This window comes from Lissotriton helveticus, chromosome 4_1 (assembly GCF_964261635.1).
Source record: "Lissotriton helveticus chromosome 4_1, aLisHel1.1, whole genome shotgun sequence".
Lineage (NCBI taxonomy): Eukaryota > Metazoa > Chordata > Amphibia > Caudata > Salamandridae > Lissotriton > Lissotriton helveticus.
Genome location: NC_136063.1, coordinates 2,087,465,964 through 2,087,487,276, shown reverse-complemented (window position 1 = coordinate 2,087,487,276; position 21,313 = coordinate 2,087,465,964).

The window sequence follows — 21,313 nt, the reverse complement described above, 5'->3', positions numbered from 1 at the left end:
CTGGTTGTGGGTGGTCATGCCGAGTTACAAGTGACTGGAATAAGTCGCAAGTAATGATGCGTCCGGTGTCATGTGTTAAGGTAGTGTTTACGAGACTGGACGGTGCTTTTAGGCTGGTTGCTTGCAGCTTGAATGCGCAATTGGTGTCTGGTTTAAAAATGATCACTATTCGGACATGAGTTGTTAGGAGTGCTAGAAAGGTCTAAATGGCTTTCTTGAGTGGGCAGGGATGCAGTAGTCGACACGCTGAAGAAAAACATTCTCTTACCGGGTGTTAATTAAATACAGTCTATCAGCTTCGTCGGTCAAACAAAATCTCGGAGATTCTGTTGGGGGAAAAAAAGGGCGGGCAAAATATAATTCATCATACAAACTCAAAGGAAATAATTTGTGCAAGTCAAAAGAACTATGGGCCTTTCCTATATGCTACTATTTCCTCCGAACCTCTGTATCGTTATTCAATGTAGGACTACATTCTTTGACTGCCCAGAAGAAGTTTGGGCATGGCTTGAGCAATGGGACAAGGTGCCGCATGGAGAACAAGGGTACCTGAGAACTGGTCGGGCTAACGAGAAGGACGCCGCAGTACTGCCCCATGGATTGTATCACAGGGACAATCGTCAACAGGCAATGCACCTGATTCCTGGATCAAAGTCCAAGAGGACGGTACTCACACAGATGTGTTGATGGAAGATATCACCTTACCTGATGCCCAGAGTAGCAGATAAGAAGGCGTACCTCACCCCCCATTGGGGAATCCTGACACACAGACTGGCTGAAATGGCCAATTGACTATTGTTGGGAATACCTGGTCGTGTACTTAGTATGCAAATGGATTGCGAAATGAGACAAAATGAATTTCTGGAGCTTGGGGATGTTTGGATCACTTACGTTAATAGAATGCTGACTTAATCGTTAAAAGTAATGTGTATTTGAAAACCACTACTGTTGCATTCTGCCACACACAGAGCCGACTCCTTAGGGCACTGGAAGGACAGCTGAGGCAAGACCTCGTGTCGAACTCTGTCCTTATTAGGGTGGAGTTGCTCCTGCACTTTACAGGGTATAGATAAAGTTCCTGTTCAAGAGTTGGGGACCACTCATAGACTTCTAAAAAAACTTTTTCCCTGTCAGTTCTTATTATACATTCAGTGCTTACTATACCAAAAGTACAAGAGTCACCCGTTTGGTTGTTACAGCGGACTCACTAAACATTTGGGCAGAAGAAAGGCCAGTAGACTAAAGCATCATATTTTGGGTCACTGTACATATTAACATCACTTCCAAGATTGTATTTAAAAAATCTTTTTATTCAAAATAGAATTTGAATCTTGAACCTGGGACCTCCCTAGTGGTTACAATCTAATTCACAATTAAAAAAGCGTTTTGGTACACTTGATAAAAAATCCTTACAACAATTTAAAACAATGTAAAGAAAACAACAGTCGACATGGCGTTTCGGTGTGCATTCGTTTCCACCTTCATCAGGACATTAACATTTCTTTATTGCAATCTTATTCAATCTAGTAGGCTATGTCTTGTGATTTTCATAGTCCTGGATCCCCTTCACTATTTCACCTCCTGATTCTGGGGAAGTCAAAGCCTTATTTTGTGGGACTTCACTTCTTGGTGTGTGTTGGAGCCACCGTACTATTGTTTGTTGATAATCTGTCTGATAAACGCGGTTATGTTTCCAGTTGATATATTCTTTGTTTCATCAATCTTCTATTTCGATATGGAGATAGTCTATTTATCAATTTAGACTTCAGTCTCTCCTATTAGATTGGCGGCCTCCCTGCTCCAACGTGCACTCCGGAAGTCTTGTTACCACTCATAGAGACAGAGTGCTGAACAGTTTGATCACAGTGGGGTATGAGGTTGGATACTTGTGCCTATCGGTCGAAAGATGGTGGGCGATCACAAGTATTTTGTTTATTGTTGTCGTAAGATTGTCTTGGGTGGGAAAGGGAAGGAGAGTTCTACAGTCATTTTAGTTATGGTAAAGGTCATGTTATGCTTTGTTTTGATGATGCATGCGAAAATGTGAGGTGATGTGAGAGGATAGTCTAAACACGCACATGGTACAGATCTATAAAATAATCACATGGAATGTTTGAGGACTTGGAAGCTATGTAAAAAGTTATAGGGCGTACTACAACTTGCGACTCACCGGTGTGAGCATTGCATGCCTCCAGGAAACATACCTAACAGAACATGAAACAGTTAAATTATGGAAAAGATAGAGGAGGCAAATTATTTCATCTACTTTCTCCTCCTATGCTTGTGAGGTGGCTGTTTGGTTAGCTCCTGTGGTCCCTTTTCACCCACTTTGCTCAGAGGAGGATACTTAAGGTCGGTATGTCCTGGTGCAGGGGTAATTGGACGGGGTGGATATAACCATTCTGAACACATACGCTCCCAACATTGACGACTGTTTATTTTTTCATAAGACTAAGCATGAGCGTCAAATCCGTTCCGCTCGTGGATTTCGCGGATTTTCGGTAAATCCGCAATCCGCGAACTCCCGCGAACTTACCGAAAATCCGCGAATCCGCGAGCGGGGGATTCGGGGGGCAAAAGTTCAAGCCTTCAAGCTTGAAGTTGTAACTATTTTAGGATGGCGCCGGCAAGCTGCCAGCGCCATCCTAAAATTGTTACAAAGTCAGCTAAGTTAGCTTCAACAGGAAGCACTAATAGATAAAATAAAGCAGGTGCTCGAGCACCTGCTTTATTTTATATAATTGGTTCTTCCTGATCGGTCTCTGACCTTTTATACACACAAGAGGCATGGACTCGCATGGAAGCCGGATACAGGCCTTTGCATCCTTGACTTTCACGAGCGCAATCCTCGTGCTGTTCCTGTGGCCAGGAGCTGAAGGGACCCCTGCACCCTTCGGGGCTATTGCATAGTAACACACACATGGTCGCTGGAACTAGCTGAAGCTCAAATTCAGTGACTCATTCATTACCCCAAAAACAATCGTGAGCGTCGTCGAGGCTGGGCAGGTGTGCCTTCTTCCCAAATCTACCGTCGAAAATCAGCTGTGATGCTGGATAGAGGCCTTTGTATCCTTGACTTTCACGAGCGCAATCCCTTTGCTTTTCCTGTGACCAGGAGCTTCTGTCTCTTCATCTACTTCTCTGATCGGTCTCAGACCTTTTATACACACAAGAGGCATGTGCACTCGCATGGAAACCCTGCACGTTTGGTCCCGCTCACACACTCGCGGTGTGCACCGTCTTCCCGCCATTGACCCACTATGATGGACAGCTCAAATCCGCAAATCTGCAAAATCCGCGGATCGTGGATCCGCAAAATCCGCCCATGCTTATATAAGACGCAATCACTACAAATGGATAACATGGTGGAGCGACTGCTGTGGGTGGGGGATTTCAACTGTGTCTTGGGCCTCATCATTGATAGACAACCCCCGAGGTGTACGACTAATCTGGTATGGTGGCCACACTGACCGATGCCATGCGCAACTTGAGATGTGTTGATTTATGGAGAGAGTGTTCTCCAACAGGATGGGAATATTCATGTTACTCGGAAACTCAAGATACCTACAGCCGACTGTATCATGCCTTGGTAAGGACAGACATGCATTAATACATTCTTAGAGTCATTTATTTGGGCAATAGTAAATGCAGACTGACTCTTTACCAGATGCACAATTGTTATGTTATGTTATGTTATGTTATGTTATAAACAGTTTTGTAGCGTGCTCAATTACTCTGGAGTATCCTGGCGCGAGCTAGTGCAGAGAGGCAGAATGGGTGGAGATGGAAATTAGATTGCTATGGTAAAGAGATGTGTTTTGATGCTTTTTTAAAGGAAAGAATATCTTGAATAGCGCGGAGTTGCAGGGGAAGTGCGTATTAAGCTCTAGCTGCTTTTACAGAGATAGATTGTCCACCTAGCCGAGCGCGCTGGAATCGTGGAAGGACCATCCGACACTGGTTGGCCGACCTAAGGCAGCGATTGGGAACATACATGGAAAAACGCTTTCTCAGGTAATGAGGACCTTGATCGTGTGTGGCTCTGAAGGAGAGAACCAAAGATTTAAACAGAATCCGTTGTGCAACAGGCAGCCAGTGTAGACTACGCAAATGTTGCCGAACGCTAGACCTCCTCGAGATGTTAAAAAGAAGTCTAGCCACAGCATTCTGGATTAGCTGAAGACGTTTGATCAGGTAAGCTGGAATACCAATGAACAAAGCGTTCGCGTAGTCTAACCGAGAAAGGATAAGGGCACGTGACACTGTCTCTTTGGCTTCCCTCGGGAGCAAAGAAAAGAATCTGCGTAAGGCTTTAAGAGTGCCAAAGCAGACGCCTGTTAATTTTTTTATATGGTCATCAAATTTAGGATTTTCACTAAACCATACACCCAAGTTTTTTGCCGGGCTACCCGTTGCGTTGGGCCAGGGACCGTCCGGTGGCCACAGTAGTTCTCTAAAGTTGATAGGGAAATCACCATAGAGGAGGACTTCAGATTTTTCCTCATTGCACTTCAGTTGGGCAAGTGCAAGCCACTGGAAGACCGATGAGAGACAGTGCCGGACAGCAGAAGTGTCCAGATTATCACCTGGCCATGTAAACAAAAGCTGGGTGTCATCGGCGTAGGCAATTATTTTTGCTAATTGCTCGGCCAGAAAGATCAAAGGGGTCAAGTAAATATTAAACAACAGAGGGCTAAGGGTAGACCCCTGAGGCACCCCTGTAGAAAGTGTCCTGGCAGAGTACGCATGTGGCGGCATCCACACCTGTTGGGTCCGATTGTTCAGGAATGACGTCAGCCACTCTAAGGCGGAGCCAGTGATGCCGATAGCAGACAGCCTGGTGAGAAGAAGCTGATGGGGCACCGTGTCGAAGGCGGCAGATAGGTCTAACAAAACCAGTGCCGCTCTACCGCCTCCGTCCAGGCACTCCCGAATAGCCTCTGACATCTCTACCAGTGCTGCTTCAGTGCTATAAGCACTGAAGGACAGAACATTGGAGGCCTCCACAAAAGCGTCCAACTGGCGAAACTCCATTTTTTCACAGACCTTGGCTAGCACCGGTAGAAGGGAAATAGGTCGTTAGTTAGACGGAGCTGATGGATCCAAACCTGATTTCTTTAAGAGCGGCAATAATTTGACTTGCTTCCAACAAATCGGAACTGTAGCAGTTGTAAAGGAGAGGTTAACAATCTGGGTAACCTCTGCACATACCGTTACTGCCACCCCTCCTAACAAAAGAACCGGACATGGATCGGTAGGAGACCTAGATTTCATGGACTTCAAGATGGCCAGTATGTCCGCTTCAGCAGAGGGAGAAAAATCCCCGAACTGACAGTTGGGGAGTTTAGGGGAAGGCAAAGAAGGCAAGGAAGGCAAGGTCCTCTGATTATGGCATGCTATGCGCAGGCTGTCCTGAATCTTCCCAATTTTATCTGTAAAGAAAGAGGACAGATCCTCGCACCACTGTTCAGAGGAAGGCAACAAAGTTTGCTCAGCACACAGAGAGAGAAAGCTCTTAACGATGGCAAAAATGGCTTTGCTGTTATTGTTAGCCTTGGCGATCCTTCCTGCATAATAGATGCCTTTTGCTGTCCTAATGGCAGCATAATATTCCCTCTGGGCGGCACGGAGAGTTGTCTTAGCAGCAGGCCGATAGCCAAGTCTCCAACACCGTTCAAGTTGTTTACAGCCCAATTTCATTTCACGCAAAGCGTGAGAGAACCATGGCTTAGAGGGTAAAGAACGCTTTTTTTGACCAGAGCCCTGATTTTCAGAGGACACAGCCCTCCTGCCAATCCAGGCAGGGGGGCCTGCCAATTCAGACAGGCTCTTTCGGAAAAGGACTATGGAATATCTGGAGGGTAATTAGGGTACCACAACAAGCAGGGGCTCGGGGAGTGGGAAGCTCTAAAAGCTGTTATACACAGGGAATGTTTGAGCGGTGGATGTTGTCTGTGCGGTTACTGCAGGCTCAGCTTGGAGACCTTGAGATGAAGCTGATGGATGCCAAAAGGATGGGCGTTGAAAACCCAGATTCAACTTCCTTCCTGGTAGTTATTAAGAAATGACTGGGGGATACATGGGATAGGCTGGACAAATTCACGTGATGGGAGTATAGACAGCAGTGACATCTGAAGGGTGGCAGGCCTGGTAGATTACTGGCCTGGCATCTTAGAAGGGAGACAGGTAGACACCATATGATGATGCTCAACTGCCGGGATGGGACCAAGGCTACCTATGAGAAGCCAGCCTGGTATATGATGTCCACTAATGTACGAGGGCACCTTATGCCAGCTCAGACAACCCTTATGGTGATTTAAGAGGTCTTAGACAACCTTAGAAAGCTCTATAAGTGGTAGCTGTGGAGAGCAGTCTTCAGGCTGAGTCCAGAAGGATTGTGAAGCAGCTTGTTTTACCAGAATGCATTCTTATAGTATAGATTAAGTAAAAAGAACCACACCAAGTATTTATAAAAATATGTACTTATAATATAATACTCTCTAGTATGTTCAAATATCTCCTACATGGAGAGAAACACAATGCACGCCATTCTTTAGCACAGAAACACAGTAAATAGCATATAATACACAGTGGACCGTAGGGGACTAAACCATATGCTAAAAAAGTGGTATAAGAACCACGACTTGGGTCAACACAATGTTGAGAGGCCGTAGAAGTGCTGTGGACCAAAGGACTCACCCAAGGCGAGTAGATAGGGACCCCACAGAGGAACACAACTGCGTGGTCCGTGCAACTCTACGGGTAAGTCATGGTTGAATTTTTGAAGAGGACACACCAAAAGGAGTAGAGAGTGATAAGCAAAACTGTCCTTGTGGTGGCACGTGCTATATGTGGAAATACCGCCCTCACTCACACAGTTGTGTGACTTGCTTCATCATAGGGCTGCTTGAGTACACCCCTGCGCAAACCAATGCCTGGGGTGGAGCAATAAAGTGGGGGAAGACAAAACAACACATAAAAATGATAGAACAATTAGAATGGGATCACTGAAAGTCAAAGTGCAGTGTGAGTTAAAACTAGCTCGGAGGTGTCGCTATGCGTATAATTTACTCCTGGACCCTCCGTCCAGGATGAAAAATGTGAAGGATGGTGGTGACTCGGAGAGATAATGAACTCCTTACACCCCTCCTTACTGCAGAATGAAGTGTCACTCTGGCCTTTATCAGGACCTTTCCGATCCCAGAACCTAGGCACCTCATTCCCTGAAGTGTGGAAGAGCCAGAACCAGTTGTTCCTGCACCGAGGTATCCCCTAAGTAACCCTCTCCCATAATACAAGTTTACCCTAGAACAATGCTAGAACTGGTGAGAGACAAGGAGAGACCCCCCCATAGTCGCACTTTCATCAAGAGTGGTGCTCCTCCCTCTGACCGCACGTCTGCTCTCGTTGAAGATTAAGGACCCTCTACAGTGGACCCTGAAGAAACCCCATGGAAGACAGAAGGTTGGAGAACCAACCCACCCTTGGATACCCGAGTACCCACATTACCCAATACCAGGGAAGCTGGGTTCATACATGTGAACTGGTGTCGGAAACCGCTACCGAACCCAATGGAGGACTTAAGGAAAGTGCTGCTGCTGAAGAAGGAGAAAGTGTCTGGTGGAATCTGAAGGTATATTCTAGATGAGAGGTGCCTGCAAGCAGAGGGGACAGAGTCCATATATCTCAGGAGTGACCAGGATACTTGGAAGACGAATACCCTCCAATGTCAGGTGTTGCAGGAGGGGTGATGATGACTTTGACTCTATGCAACTGTGAGGACCAGGCAATGCTGAGGAAGACCATGAGCCATGCAAGAGCTGTCCCACGAAGGATGTCGAGTGCTGAGGGGTCGGTATTCGGCGGGAGCACCAACAGCCTTGGCAAATGCAACCAATCCTGGAATTGAAGAAGGAGAAACGCTGGGACCACAAAGGTCCAGAGGATGAAGCACAAGCAGGGGACTCAGGGTAGGCCCGAAGCAATCAGGGGAGCCCAAATAAACATAGGTGACCCTCAAATGGACCTACAGGCTGGAGGCCCTGGAGTCGCGAGAGAACCTCAAGCAGCTCATCAAAAGATGCAGACCACGATGTAGTGTGGCTGAAGAAATCAAACTTCATTCTCAGGGGTCTCACTAATACAAAGAAGTTGACACAGAAGCTGGAATATAAAATAACATCTTTATTAAACTCAAATGAGTGAGACTACGTCACACAGAAACCTTAGCAACTGAATGAGGCAGTCTGTTAGAATGGTCTTACTTCACGTCTTATATACTCTTTATCCCGCCCCAGGCATGTAAGGGAGTTGTACCAATTACATTCCTAAACAAATGGAAAATCTGGAGGGTCAGCAGGTGAGTAGCCTTTGGGGTTTTAGCAGGATATGGGCAAAACATTCTAATTACATAGTTCACAGAGGTTAATCTGATTTAAATGGCACTGCAGGGCATAGCATGATTACATGTCAAACAAAGGTTAATCTGAAAGGCACAGGTGAGGCCGATAAACATCTGGGAAACGCCATGTGGCATGGGCTGGTCAATTAGTGTCAGGCCAAAGCATGAACAGAGTGTCCGTGCAGGAATGCAACAGGTCAGAAGTTTGAGCTCCAGAGTGTTAGTGATACAGGGAGAAAGTCAGTTACAAGGACACAACACACAATGGTGGAAAAAACGGCTGTGAGTGGCAAGACAATAAACGCACTTTTCCAGAGACCCTCCTTTTGCCATAAGCGAAATAATTTTCAGTAAATTACAATGTTCATCACGCTTGTGCAACTGTGTCCACAGTCCGTTCTAAGCCTCTTTGGTAGGCTTCTATCGTCCATCCATTGTCTTCTTCCGCGTTGGGCCTCTCTATCCAAGCCTTTCCATGAAAATAGCGCTTCTTAGTATCTGTTGGAGTGCCCTCCTGGGAAACACTCACAGCTCACTCGAAAGTCTCAATGTCTCAAGGCAGGGCACCAGTGTCTCTCCTCTGCGGCAGGCACTACAGATATCGTGCTCTTCGTTGGTCATGGGCGCTGATCATATCGTGCAGACCCAAGTACTGTTAATCGGGAAAGTGCAACAGACTTTCACGTTCAGCAACACTCTCAGGCTTCAACACTTGTTATTCATTGTCAGAGGACACTCGAGCTGCTCTTTCATTCTAATTTTCCTTTCAACATAGGTGTCACAAGTGTAGTGCCTTTTGCCAATCTCAGATCCTCCGGTGCACTGCCCTTCTGTTCGAACAAAGGAAAGGAAAGGGGTGGCCAAAACTTAGGCCAAGGGGCTCAAGGGACCGCGTGCTGTCAGAGGTTACCAGCACATGACAGGTAAAAAACTGAAGCCTCAAACCAGCCCTGCTGTCAACAACAGGGATCCTTCTCTTTCGTTCTTTTGCACTGAAACACTTGTTCTGCAACAAGCAGGGCACTAGGTTCTTCTTCTTCTCTGATGTCAAAGGCCGTCTGATGGAGCAAGCACAATGCTTTGGAGATGCCATTGATGACGTGCTGGCGATCCCTGTCCAGCCTTGCTGCTTTCTGGGTGCTGGGACTGTAGGTCCAAGACGTCCGCCCCTCATTTGTAGCTGTCATTGATGGGAGTTAGGACTCCTCTTTATCACCTGTTCTGCAGGGTTTTATGCTCTTCCTTTTACTCTGGAAGATCCCACAGAACCTAGTGATATATGAAATGTGACACAGTTGTTTTTCTTCAAATTAACGCAAAAACAATTCATTGTATTTAACAATGTGACTGCAAGAAGGTGGCCTGCAATCTGCGAGGGAGTGGCCATATGCCATGGGATTACTCTGGTCTAGAATGCACTGTAAATCTCATAGGATACAAAGGCAGTACTTCTATTCTCTTCAATTGGGTACCCTTCATTATCCTCACCAACTTCAATGTGAGAGCATTATCCTCTGCCATCTAAGGGTAGGTAGCTACATGGGAATTCTATCAAATGTGTGTCCTCACACATAGTGGCATTGTCTAATGGGGTAAACATCTTTTGAATCATTACATCTGTGTGTTCCTACATTCCTTATCTAGAACACCTCAAAAGGGAAAACGCAGAGTATCAGGGACATGTAGATACCTCCCTTTAATAATTGTGCATCAGGTACACTATGCATTAAACAGGCTAATGATCAAATGTGGAGACGAAAGACAAGAGCTCGAGAGTCCTGGCATTTCCATGATTAGAACACATCTGATTCCACCTAAAAGCAAAACAGCAGGAACAAAAAGGGTAATAAAAAACAAATAGTTATTGAAAATTTGTCATATTCAAAAAAATAAATGTAAGGTATCTCCTATTGAGGTGGAATACTTGTCTTATAATAGTATTGAGTCAGTTAACCAGTCCATCACTACCCTGACAGTCAGACTGGAAAACATCAAAGTAGGTCTAAAGAAAATTCTTGAGAACCAGTCTGGTCATACAAAAGGGAATTATACATAATATGGGGGTCCCTGGTACATTGCTGCAGTCTGGAAGTGTGAACCTGAACAATACACCAACAATAATAAATGGGCTGACTGGTGAAAGGAATATGGAAAAGGGAAATGGAACTAGGACACAGCTAAAATCCCCAATAACTAGGCACAATGCGACATCGGTCAGGGGAGAAGCGACAAAAGAAAAATCTATAGGAAGAACAAGAAATAACTTGGGTGATAGTCAGGCATGTGACACAACACCAAGAGTACGGGTGATACACAAAAATCAAAATAGTTCACAAATGTTAGCTCTACCGCTGGCCGCTACAACATTACGGTAATCTCAGCTAATGTTCCAGTTCTTTTTTCAGGGAAAAATGAAACCTGATTTCCTTTTAAGGAACAAAGCCATATATTACTTAGGAAGCAGAACAAAACTGACTAATGTAATGTAGAAATTAGGTCACCTTGTACAAGAGTCACAGATCTATAATTTATCCTTACGTCCAATCAGGATACATAAATCTAGGGCTGCCTGTTCCTTAAGGGAAGGGGCAGTAATGTGACTAACTGCAGGTGACACACTTTGATCCTGTATATCTCTTTTTATTTTCCTTCAATACCATTATAGCCAAAATAGACATGCACTGGTGAAGTGTTGTCTCTCATGTTCACAGCATGAAAATATCATATCTGTGAAATTTAGTATCAGAGCAAATCCACCCAACTGTTGTGCAGCGATATGCATCGTCATGAAGATCCCTTCACAACACAGGAGAACTTGTAATAGTATCAGAAGCAACAACATAAAACAAAAACATTCATAAAATAAAAAACGCACATGTCAAGCCATCAGATATACTTGCTGTATATCAAGAACAAAAAGCATAGACAAAACAATAGCATATGTAAATGAGCGGTGATGCACAACACCATGTCATGTACTTTATGCACTGTGAACCTGCACCTCATAACTCAATATTCGGGCCTGCTTAATTTGTCAGGCTTAAAATCAAAATTACACTTTCTTTTACTTTCCTCACCCTCCTTTGGACAACTGGTCACCAGTTATTGGTGATCGGTTGTCAAATACAACTTACTGTGTCGCTTCTGACACACAGGACTAGCAGGAACAATTCATAGAAGGACAAAATGCAAAAACATGAAAAACACACAAACATTTTTTTTTTTAAAGGATTCATACAAAAACTCATCTTGTTTCAACATACTGCTGATACTTCAAATAACACACAAAATATCAACTGTATCTAACCATCTGAAATTAAGGCAACTACATGGACATTATTTTTTAAAAAGCAGAAATACGAATGTATCACCCCCTTTGAGGCCCTTCTTTTCCAAGCAATTATTTCTCCACCTGTTTACACTCACTCCTAACTCCCACCTCACTGACCTCAAGGTCAAAATCTGCCTCGCGCTCTGCGCTCCTCAGCCCTTTTTCCTCACCCTGAGGCTGTCAAAGACAAAAAGCCTTTCCAACTCTTTCTAACCTGCAATACCCAACCCTATCCAAAACCACATACCATATATATTACTCCCTGTAGGGGCCACAATTCACTCCTATTTCCAGACTCAAAAACATCTACTGTGAATAATTCGCAGAACTCAACAACACAACATACCAGCTTCAGAACAAATGCTTGCTACCACCCCATGCAATGGTACTCATTTCATCAACCTTAAATGGATGAACGTCTCAGTAGGTCCAACTTGAGTTAAAACCTTCCACCCTGATATGAAACTCAAACCTCTGCACCGGGCACATTGGCTCACTGAGCCATTAAAAGCAACCCCAAATGGGAACAACCTGCAAATTTGTATTATACCTAAATGTATGCATTTACTGAAGCCTAAGGCACTTTAAAGCTATTGTAAATGGCAAGAATGCTGTTTGAATAGTCTATTTTACCCAAATTCGACTTTGATATTTGGGGCACTTAAAAATAAATATCCTATAATTGTGTTACATATTAATCATCCTCAGAATGTACTTTACAGATTGCAGAGATTGGACATGAGACATATCTCATGTAAATCCTTAGAAAAATGTTTTTTTTTTTACACCTGCGCCAAGTGAAATTCCATATGCAAATTTTTGCATTTTTGCGGTTCAACGCAACTTAAATTAAATTTTAATGCTAGGAGGTCATAGTATGAGTATTAAGCTTCATAAATATTAAAAAACTATTTTAAAAGCACTTATTTTTAAAACAAATTTTTTTTTCATAATTAATAATAATTTCTTCTTCTTCAATAAAACCAATAATTTTTGATAATTCCACATGAAAAGCAAGCTGCATCCCTTGCCTATCATATTTAGACGCATTCATTCACAAGCCTAGGCACAGAAGCCTAACTTGAAACATGGCAAATTTTGTGCCACTTTGTTTTTAAAAGGACAATTATTTTAACATTAGAACCAAGAATATGTTTACAGAAAATGCTTAAAGAAAGGAAACCATTAATTGAAATGTTTTCCTGTAATACAAAATAATGAACCCAAAGATCTTCTTGGAAGGAAGTCAACACGCCTTTTCAACTGCAAGTTAACACGGTGCACAAGGGTTTGGTTACTGCAACCCCCGCCTTAAACTTGGTGAGAGGTCAGGACAGGCATAAAGAGCTGTGAAAAACTACCACCTATGTTGGAGAACCTTATGAAGTCCAGAGGAGCTCATGATCAGCAGACCGTCCGACTTAGTTGCAGTGCCTGTGAATGCAGGGGCGTGACTCCTTCACTCCAAGGGAGATTCCTTCAGGTGTCTTTGATGCCCAAAGGCCTTGGAAGGTTCCTGTATGGTGCACAGGCACAGACGATGCAGCAGACTGGAAGGGAGATGCAGGGAAACCCAAACAAAGTCCAGTGAAGTCCAGAATGCCCAGACTGTAGAAGAAGCAGTGCTGTCTGATCTTAAACTTATCCCACGATGAATCTAGAGACCCAGGTAGGACATTAAGTATGCTAGGGAAAGGATAGGGAATATTCAGGGGACCCTCCCAAGGGAGGGGCTGGACAGGAGGGAGGTTACTCCCATGTCCTTTGTCCAGTTTCATGCAAGAGTGGGAGCCAATGGCTCCCAAGACTCTTTTGAGCTGGACTATGCACAGGGGCACCAAATGTGCCCCCATGCACATTGAGTGGCGCTGGCAAGCGCACCTACTCCACCCCAATACACTAAATCCTGTCTAGGAGGTAGTCACTCCTTCCTGTGACAGGATGCCTATTGTTCTGACTTCCCCTGCTCAAGCTTGGATCAGCAGCAGGAGGGCAGAATTGTTTCTATGGTCGGCTGCATCCATTTTGTGCTGTCCTGGTCAAGAAGGCTGGCACCGGGAACACTAGGAGCCTAACAGATGGCTCTTCCAGTGCTTGGAATCATACGCCCCCACTGTTTCCGGTTTATGGTATATGACTGCTTCACTGACAACCAAGGAGAATGGACTAGGGTGTCCTGCTCATGCAGGGGCACCTTCTTGCTTAGAACCAAGCACCCTGCCTTCAGGATTGCAAATGACTGCTAGAGGGGTGACATACTTTTTAAATGCACTGACCCTAGATATAGGAAACCTATATCTCTAGTTAGTGGTGCAAACACCAGCTTACACAGGCTGTACTGGTAGGCGTGTAGTTCCATTTTGAATGGTCCCTCTGGGGTACCTGTGCCCTGGGTACATGGGTACCATATACTAGGGACTTATAAGGGTACCCCAGTGTCCAATCTGAAGGGTACCTAAGTACTGAACATTACAATTTAGGGAGAAAGTAGAGTCCTGATTAGCAGGATCCCAGTCAGACTAGTCAAAAACCAGCAGAGCATCAGGTAAAAGGTGGGGGTAACCATGCAGAAGGATCCTACCTTCCTACACCAAAACACAGCGACATATCATTGAGATATTGGGGGAACATCTATGGGACCTTTACGGGGGAAGTAGAAGCGGATGAAATTGGTTTGGCTGACTACCTGCCAGGTGTGGGCATTCCTGTGTTATCGCCACAGTTACGGATGGACTAGGGTCACATATCTCCATGGAGGAAGTGAGACAAGCAGTTGCGATTATGAACACCGGGAAGTCACCCAGGGGTAACAACTCTCCAGGGCAATTATACCAGGCATACTCGGTGCAGTTGGCGGGTCCACTGCTGGAAGTATTCCAGGAGGTATGGGAAGGTGGATTACTGCCCCCTACCCTCAGGGAGGGGTTGTTATTGTTACAAAGATTCTGCTCTGGAACAGAACTATGCTTGGAACAATAGAACATCAGCATGTAGGGACTGAGTCACCATGCCACCTCAGTATCTATATTTTTGTGTCCGTATAGCTATAGTGCCTCACTTGCCCTCCTAACCTTACCAGTAAAACAAGTGAATTGGCACCTCAGAACACAATACTCTCGACCCTCTAAGGGATCACGGTAATAGGACACACCTTTTCACTTTCTCAATTGTACTTCTCCACAAAAAGATAACCAGGGGACACGAAGGAAGTTTAGAATTATTATTCAAACTATTGTGCTCTGAAATGCAGTATACATGCCACAATTAGAAAACAAATACTTATTAAAAATACTGTTAGCATGGTTAATAATCCATATATCATGAAAAGCCCTATCATTTAAGAGAACTGAGTAACCTAAACGCCTCTCCTGCTAATGAAGCTAATGAAGCTAAATGATTATATATCAACAATCTCTGGGAGTAATGTGGCACATAACTTAGCATACACAGATGGACGTTCTACATCTCAACAGACGCAGTTCTTTAGTCTCAGAACTCTGGTTCCATGTGTGTTGTTTTGGCTCCTGTGCTCATTGTTATGGCAAGGCATGTGTGCAAATAAACAGCAGCTGCATTCTTGTGTTATGTCTAGGTGATAATGCCTGGCCAGAAAGAGTAACAAGAGACATTGTTGTTTGACCTTGTCAGTGGTTTTCAGACTAAATCCAAGGAAAAGAACAGATTGCAAAAACATATGCAGGTTCTGTGTGAAAGTACAATGTGGCACAATAGCAAGCATGTTTATATAGTAACATGTGCAGAGGACAAATAAGGCCCACAACATGCACAGTTAGGCTAACGTAGGGAAAACTACAATGGGCTGTATAGGAGCAACACAACATTATGTATGGTGCCCAAGATGGGGGTGATGCAATGGACTTGTCTGCATATAGGCCCCTCACCATGCTAAATGTGGACAAGAAAATGTTATGTAAAGTACTAGCGGAAGGACTGACTGCCATGATGAGAACCCTGGTTCCATGAGGACCAATGTGGTGTCATACAAGGGAGCAATACGGCCCTTAACTTGCGATGACTTGCTAAAAGTTTTGCACATGGTCTGTGGTGGCGATAACAACTTGACATTGGTATCTGTGGATATAACCAAGGCATTTGATACAGTGGAGTGGAGTTATCTGCAGCACGTACTCAAGACGATGGGCTTTTCCCCCCACGTCCATCAATGGGTGACAATATTATACACATAACCCAGTGCTAGGGTACGCAGTGGAGGTCTGATGTCAGATGCTTGGGGTGTGCGAAGGGGCACACCGCAGGAATACCCACTTTTGCAGCCACACTTCTCCTTAGGTATGAAACTACTGGTGGATTTGTACAAAATGATATGTGTGATGTAGGTATTAGAGCCGAGGATGTGACGCACCTCACATCATTATATGCAGATGATGTTCTGATCTACCTAAAGAGCTCGAGGGAGGCAATACCACAGCTTTTGGCACATTTGGACATGCTTGAGGAGGTAGCAGGACTCCATATTAATAGGAGTAAATCTCCGCTGTTTTACCTGGGGATATTGGTTGGAGTCCTAGAAACAGATTTGGCACCATTGGGACTAAGCTGGGAAACTACTGCCTTCCAATACCTTTCTGTCATTGTGGGCGACACCATGGAAGACAAGCAGCTGCATTGCATTGAACTGTTGGTAAGTGGGGTGACTAAATCACTCTTTTTCTTGAAAATGTTACTCCTCTCCATGGTGGGGAGAGTTGCAGAAATGAAAATGTTTTTCCTCCCCAGATGTCTATATCACATGCAGAAGGTCTTCTATATGCTGCCAGGTACCTTGTTTAAGAAAATAGGCAGCTTGCTGATCTGTCATAAAATCTGGAGGGATATAGGCTCGGAATTCTTCCTGGTTCTTCGCCAGCTGTGTGGGCAGTCCCTTGATGACAGGGTGGTTCCATCATGTTGGAAGCAGTCAATAATAACACTCCTTCTGAAGAAACCTACTCTGGATCCTAATTGCCCAAAAAGCTATAGGCCCATTTCTCTTCTTCCTTACCCAGTGAAGATCGTGGAGCACCTGGTTAGCAGGTCGCTTTCCCTATTCCTGGAGGTCAACAACTTGTAGGAAGATGAGCAATTCGGGTTCTGCCCGGGTCACAGGACAGAAACTGCCTTGGTTACCACTCTGGATGACCAGCGAAAGCGTGCAGACAGGGGCCACTCAGCTACTTTAATCTTGCTGGACTTGTCTGCCACATTTGATGCGGTTAACTATGCTATTTTTCTAGCAAGGTTAGAAGAAATGGGGGTGACAGGGTTGGCCTTAAGATGGGTTCAGTCATATCCGGCTGATAGACGGCAGGCAGTGGCCCTCCCCCTTTTCAATCAGATTTTATCTGATTGAAAAGGGGATGTTAGAGACAACGCTGATCGGCCAGGTCTAGGCTCTGTGCAAATTATGTTTTTTAAAACTTTTAGTCTGTTGAAATTGCCTATTTGCACTGAAAACTTACTTGCTTATTTGCACATTTCCTGATCGCTCGCCCCAGGCACCCCGGTCCGTCACGGCAAGTGCCGCTTGAACGGAGGGTGCCCCAGGGGGTTAGAGCAGTTCTCTCCACTTCCTGCTTGGGAGCATTTCCGGCGCTACGCGACACACTCTAGTGTTCCAGCGCATAATCACTACTTAAATCAATGTCAGATCGGAAGCGCAGCAGACGCGCGCAGCGGGCGCGCCGAAGGCGCACCTAAGGCATGCCCGTCTGCGCCCGTCTGCGCCGGGACCGGGCCCTGGGCCACAACTCCTGTGCAAATTCTACGAAAACAGGTGAGGATCAGCTATTCGAGTCAAGCCCTATGCTTACTTAGGACTAATGTCAGCTGCACTGTTATAGAGATGCACCTAGAGACCAAACGATGTCCAGTCTGCTCTCACACCTTTATCTTCTCACCTATTTCCGGACTGGCCACTTCCAACACACAGCCCAACAGATCAGAGTTCAAACTCAACATCGTCAAGGCCGGATCAATTAACGCCAGATCGATGGTTAAACATAACACCCACACGGCGGAATTAATTGAGAGCTAAAACTTACATCTGTTGTTTATCACAGAAACCTGGGCAGACGAGGCTTCGGACTTAGATTTGGCCATTGCTATCCCAGAGGGGTTTTCCATCTGTAGAGTGGACAGAAAAGAGAGAAGAGGGGGAGAACTAGCAATTATATCTAGAGATATATTTAGGGTCAAGAGCTCGGAAAAAGGCGGCAATCTGAATTGTGAGACATTATCCTTCCAGATAAAGATCACTAACAATTACACCTTTAATGGCCTTCTAATTTACAGGCCCCCCAGAGCCAAAACACCATTGATCGATCTACTCAGTCCATTCCTAGAATCAAGTGTGAAAGGCCCCGATTATACCATCTTGGGAGATTTTAACCTACACCTAGAAAAAAACTTGGACACAGTGGTATCAACACTCAGGGACTCGCTGGCCAACTTTGCCCTGGAACAAAGGGTTTTTCAAGATACGCATTGTGCTGGTCACTCCCTTGATGGAATTTTTACTTCCTGTCAGGGTATAAATAAAGGGGACACTACAAGTCCCTTGGTCCGACCATAAGGTGATCACCTTCTCATTGGAAGTAAAGGAAGACACAGGCAGGCCCATTGATTCACTTAGGAATGTCGTTTATCGGGACTGGTCAAAGACTAACTCACAGACTCTGTTAGATAAACTACAGTCATCCTGCCCAGATCTTGCCCCAGACAGCAATGTAGCCAATGATCAAATTATGGAGTGGATAAACGCCGCAGTTCAAGTTGCAGTCCCACTAAGAAAAGTAACTTTTAAGCGGAAAACTCCTTCTCAGCCATGGTTCTCGGAAGCCCTTAGGGCACAAAAGCAGAATTGCAGAAGAGCTGAGATAAAATGGAGAACCAGCTATGATACAGGGCTAAAAGAAGACTATAAAGCAGCCTTGGTCGTTTATAAAAACCTGATTTTGGCAGAAAAAAGCAGCTTTTTTGCGCAAAAAATTAATGAGACAAACAATTCCAGCAAAGCTCTTTTTGCCACAGTAAAAATAGAGAACAAAATTAGAGAGCAATAGTACACCAGCAATGACGTCGGACTTCTGCAACAATCTGGGTGAATTTTTCGTCAACAAAGTGTCATCAGTATATTACTCCTTCAAAAGCCTCAATACAGTTACACCCGCGCAGGACCCCTTAGAATCAATCAAAGAAGCCGGGTTGTTATCGCAGAGTCCATGGTTTCAATTCGCACCACCCTCAGCAGATCAGATTCTGCAAGTGGTGAAAATCACTAGATCAGGCAGTCCAACGGACCCCTGTCCGCCTAAGGTGATGCAGCTTTTTCTGGAACTGCTGAGTTCACAACTTGAGAAACTGTTTACACAAATATTAAAATCTGAGATTTTCCCAGACGCCTGGAAAACCACCTCTGTAATGCCACTTTTAAAAAAATCAAATTTAGACAGCAAAGAGCCGGGCAATTACAGACCCATTGCCAGGATACCCTTCGCAGCGAAAATTCTGGAAAAACTTTTGAACAAACAGATGTCACAATTCCTCTCGGAGAGAAATATACTAGATCCGTCACCATTTTGGCTCTGAGAGGGACATGGAACAGAAACGGCACTGCTAACAGCGGTGGAAGAACTCAGGAGTGTTCTGGCTGAAGGAGGGAAGGCCGCCTTGGTACTTCTGGACCTATCGGTGGCCTTCGATACGGTTAGCCATGAGACACTCCTGACCCGCCTGGTCGAAGCCAGAGTTCATAGCTCGGCACATGCTCTCCTGGCTTCCTACTTGTGTAACAGAACTTTCTCAGTAGAGCTGGGGGAGGCAAGATCCAAATCATTCAGCTCGCCTTGTGGGGTGCCCCAGGGGTCTTCTTTAAGCCCTACCTTCTTTAATCTGTACATAGCCCCGTTAGCAGGAATCATAAGGGAAAGTGGCTTTCCCCGGTCTCCTATGCCGACGACACCCAGATAGTGGTGTCTATTAGCAAGGATGCCAAAGAGACAGCGGATAAATTCAGATCATGTATGACGCAAGTCAGACAATGGATGCTGAATAATTGCTTGAAGTTAAATGGTGATAAAAGTGAAGTAATGGTGCTGGGAGGCGATCCAAACATTTGGGCCCCGGAGTGGTGGCCTGACAGCCTTGGCAACTATCCGGCTCCAGTAGAAAAGGTGAAAAATCTGGGTATGACTCTAGACATCAAACTCTCATTTGATGCTCAGGCCGGTAAATTGGCTTCATCAGTTTGGTATATTCTGAAAATGATTAGAAGATTGATGCCCTACATTCCAGCAGACACTTGGAAAACAGTGGTGACTGCCCTGGCCTTGTCAAGGATAAATTATAGGAATGCCCTGTATGCTGGAGCCAAGGTACAAATTCTATCAAAATTACAACGCTTGCAGAATGCAGCCGCAAGGCTGGTGCTGGACATTCCCAAATATGAGCCAATCGCCCATAAACTAAAAACCCTTCATTGGCTCCCTATCTCCAAAAGAGTGCAGTTTAAATCGCTATGCCTTGCTTATAAGGCGCTTCAAGGATCAGGATCACAGTTCTTAAAAATCCATCTGAAACTGTACGAACCTACTAGGCTTCTTAGCTCCAGTCAAGCCAAACGAATCATGGTTCCGAAACACAGACGGGCCAGATGGGGAGGCAGAAGTTTCCTACTACACACAGCAAAGGTATGGAACCTTCTCCCAATCTCTATAAAAAAACAGTCCTTCCCTGCTCTCTTTTAGAAAAGCATTGAAAACCTGGCTTTTCACTGCCTGCTAGACAGTGCGGTCGGTCCAGAATATCTCTGACTCTCTTAGCGCAAAGACGCCCATGGGCATCCGTGCGCTCTATAAAATGATAAATCAAAACAAATCAAATCATTTTATTGACATAGAGCATGGGTTATCTCAGGGGTGGTCAAACAGTTCTATCTTATTGAATGCCTATATGAACCCACTGATAATCATCACTGGGCAGATGCGTCGTGTGAGCTCCTGCATGATGCCACCTTCAGCTGCCTGTAACACGGAGATGGGACAGCGAATTGGGGTGCACAGATAGTGGAATAGCTCGGGTACCTCCAAAAGAGCAGACAATGGCCCGGCTTGGCCTGGTGCGGGAGCACAGACCTTGGGCCCTCTTTGATCGGACCCGGCGACGGCCATCACCATTTTTTGACTATTGCGCTCCCGGGCCTCCCCCAGCATTGTGAACCGCAGATCACCTCCCCCGGCCCTAACGACTTGTCACGGGGGCAGCGGAGCAGCTGGAGCACTCTCATATGTGCATGTAGCGGCCAGGATTGACCTGGCGAAGAAGCTCAGGCACCCTGCCCGTTGTGGCTGGAACTGGTGGCGGCCGCCGCCATCTTGCCTGTGGTGATCCTGGATCACCCAGTGCTGTGTGTGGCTGCTCTGCCTTGCAGATTCCGTGCCCTGAGGGGAGTGAGGAGCCCAGTGTGGGTCTCCCAGTGCCTGGGACGCAGCTCAACTGCAGGGCACTACGACATCCTCAACTGCCACGACTGCCGTCCTGGGCCTTCCCCTCCCCCCCAGAGC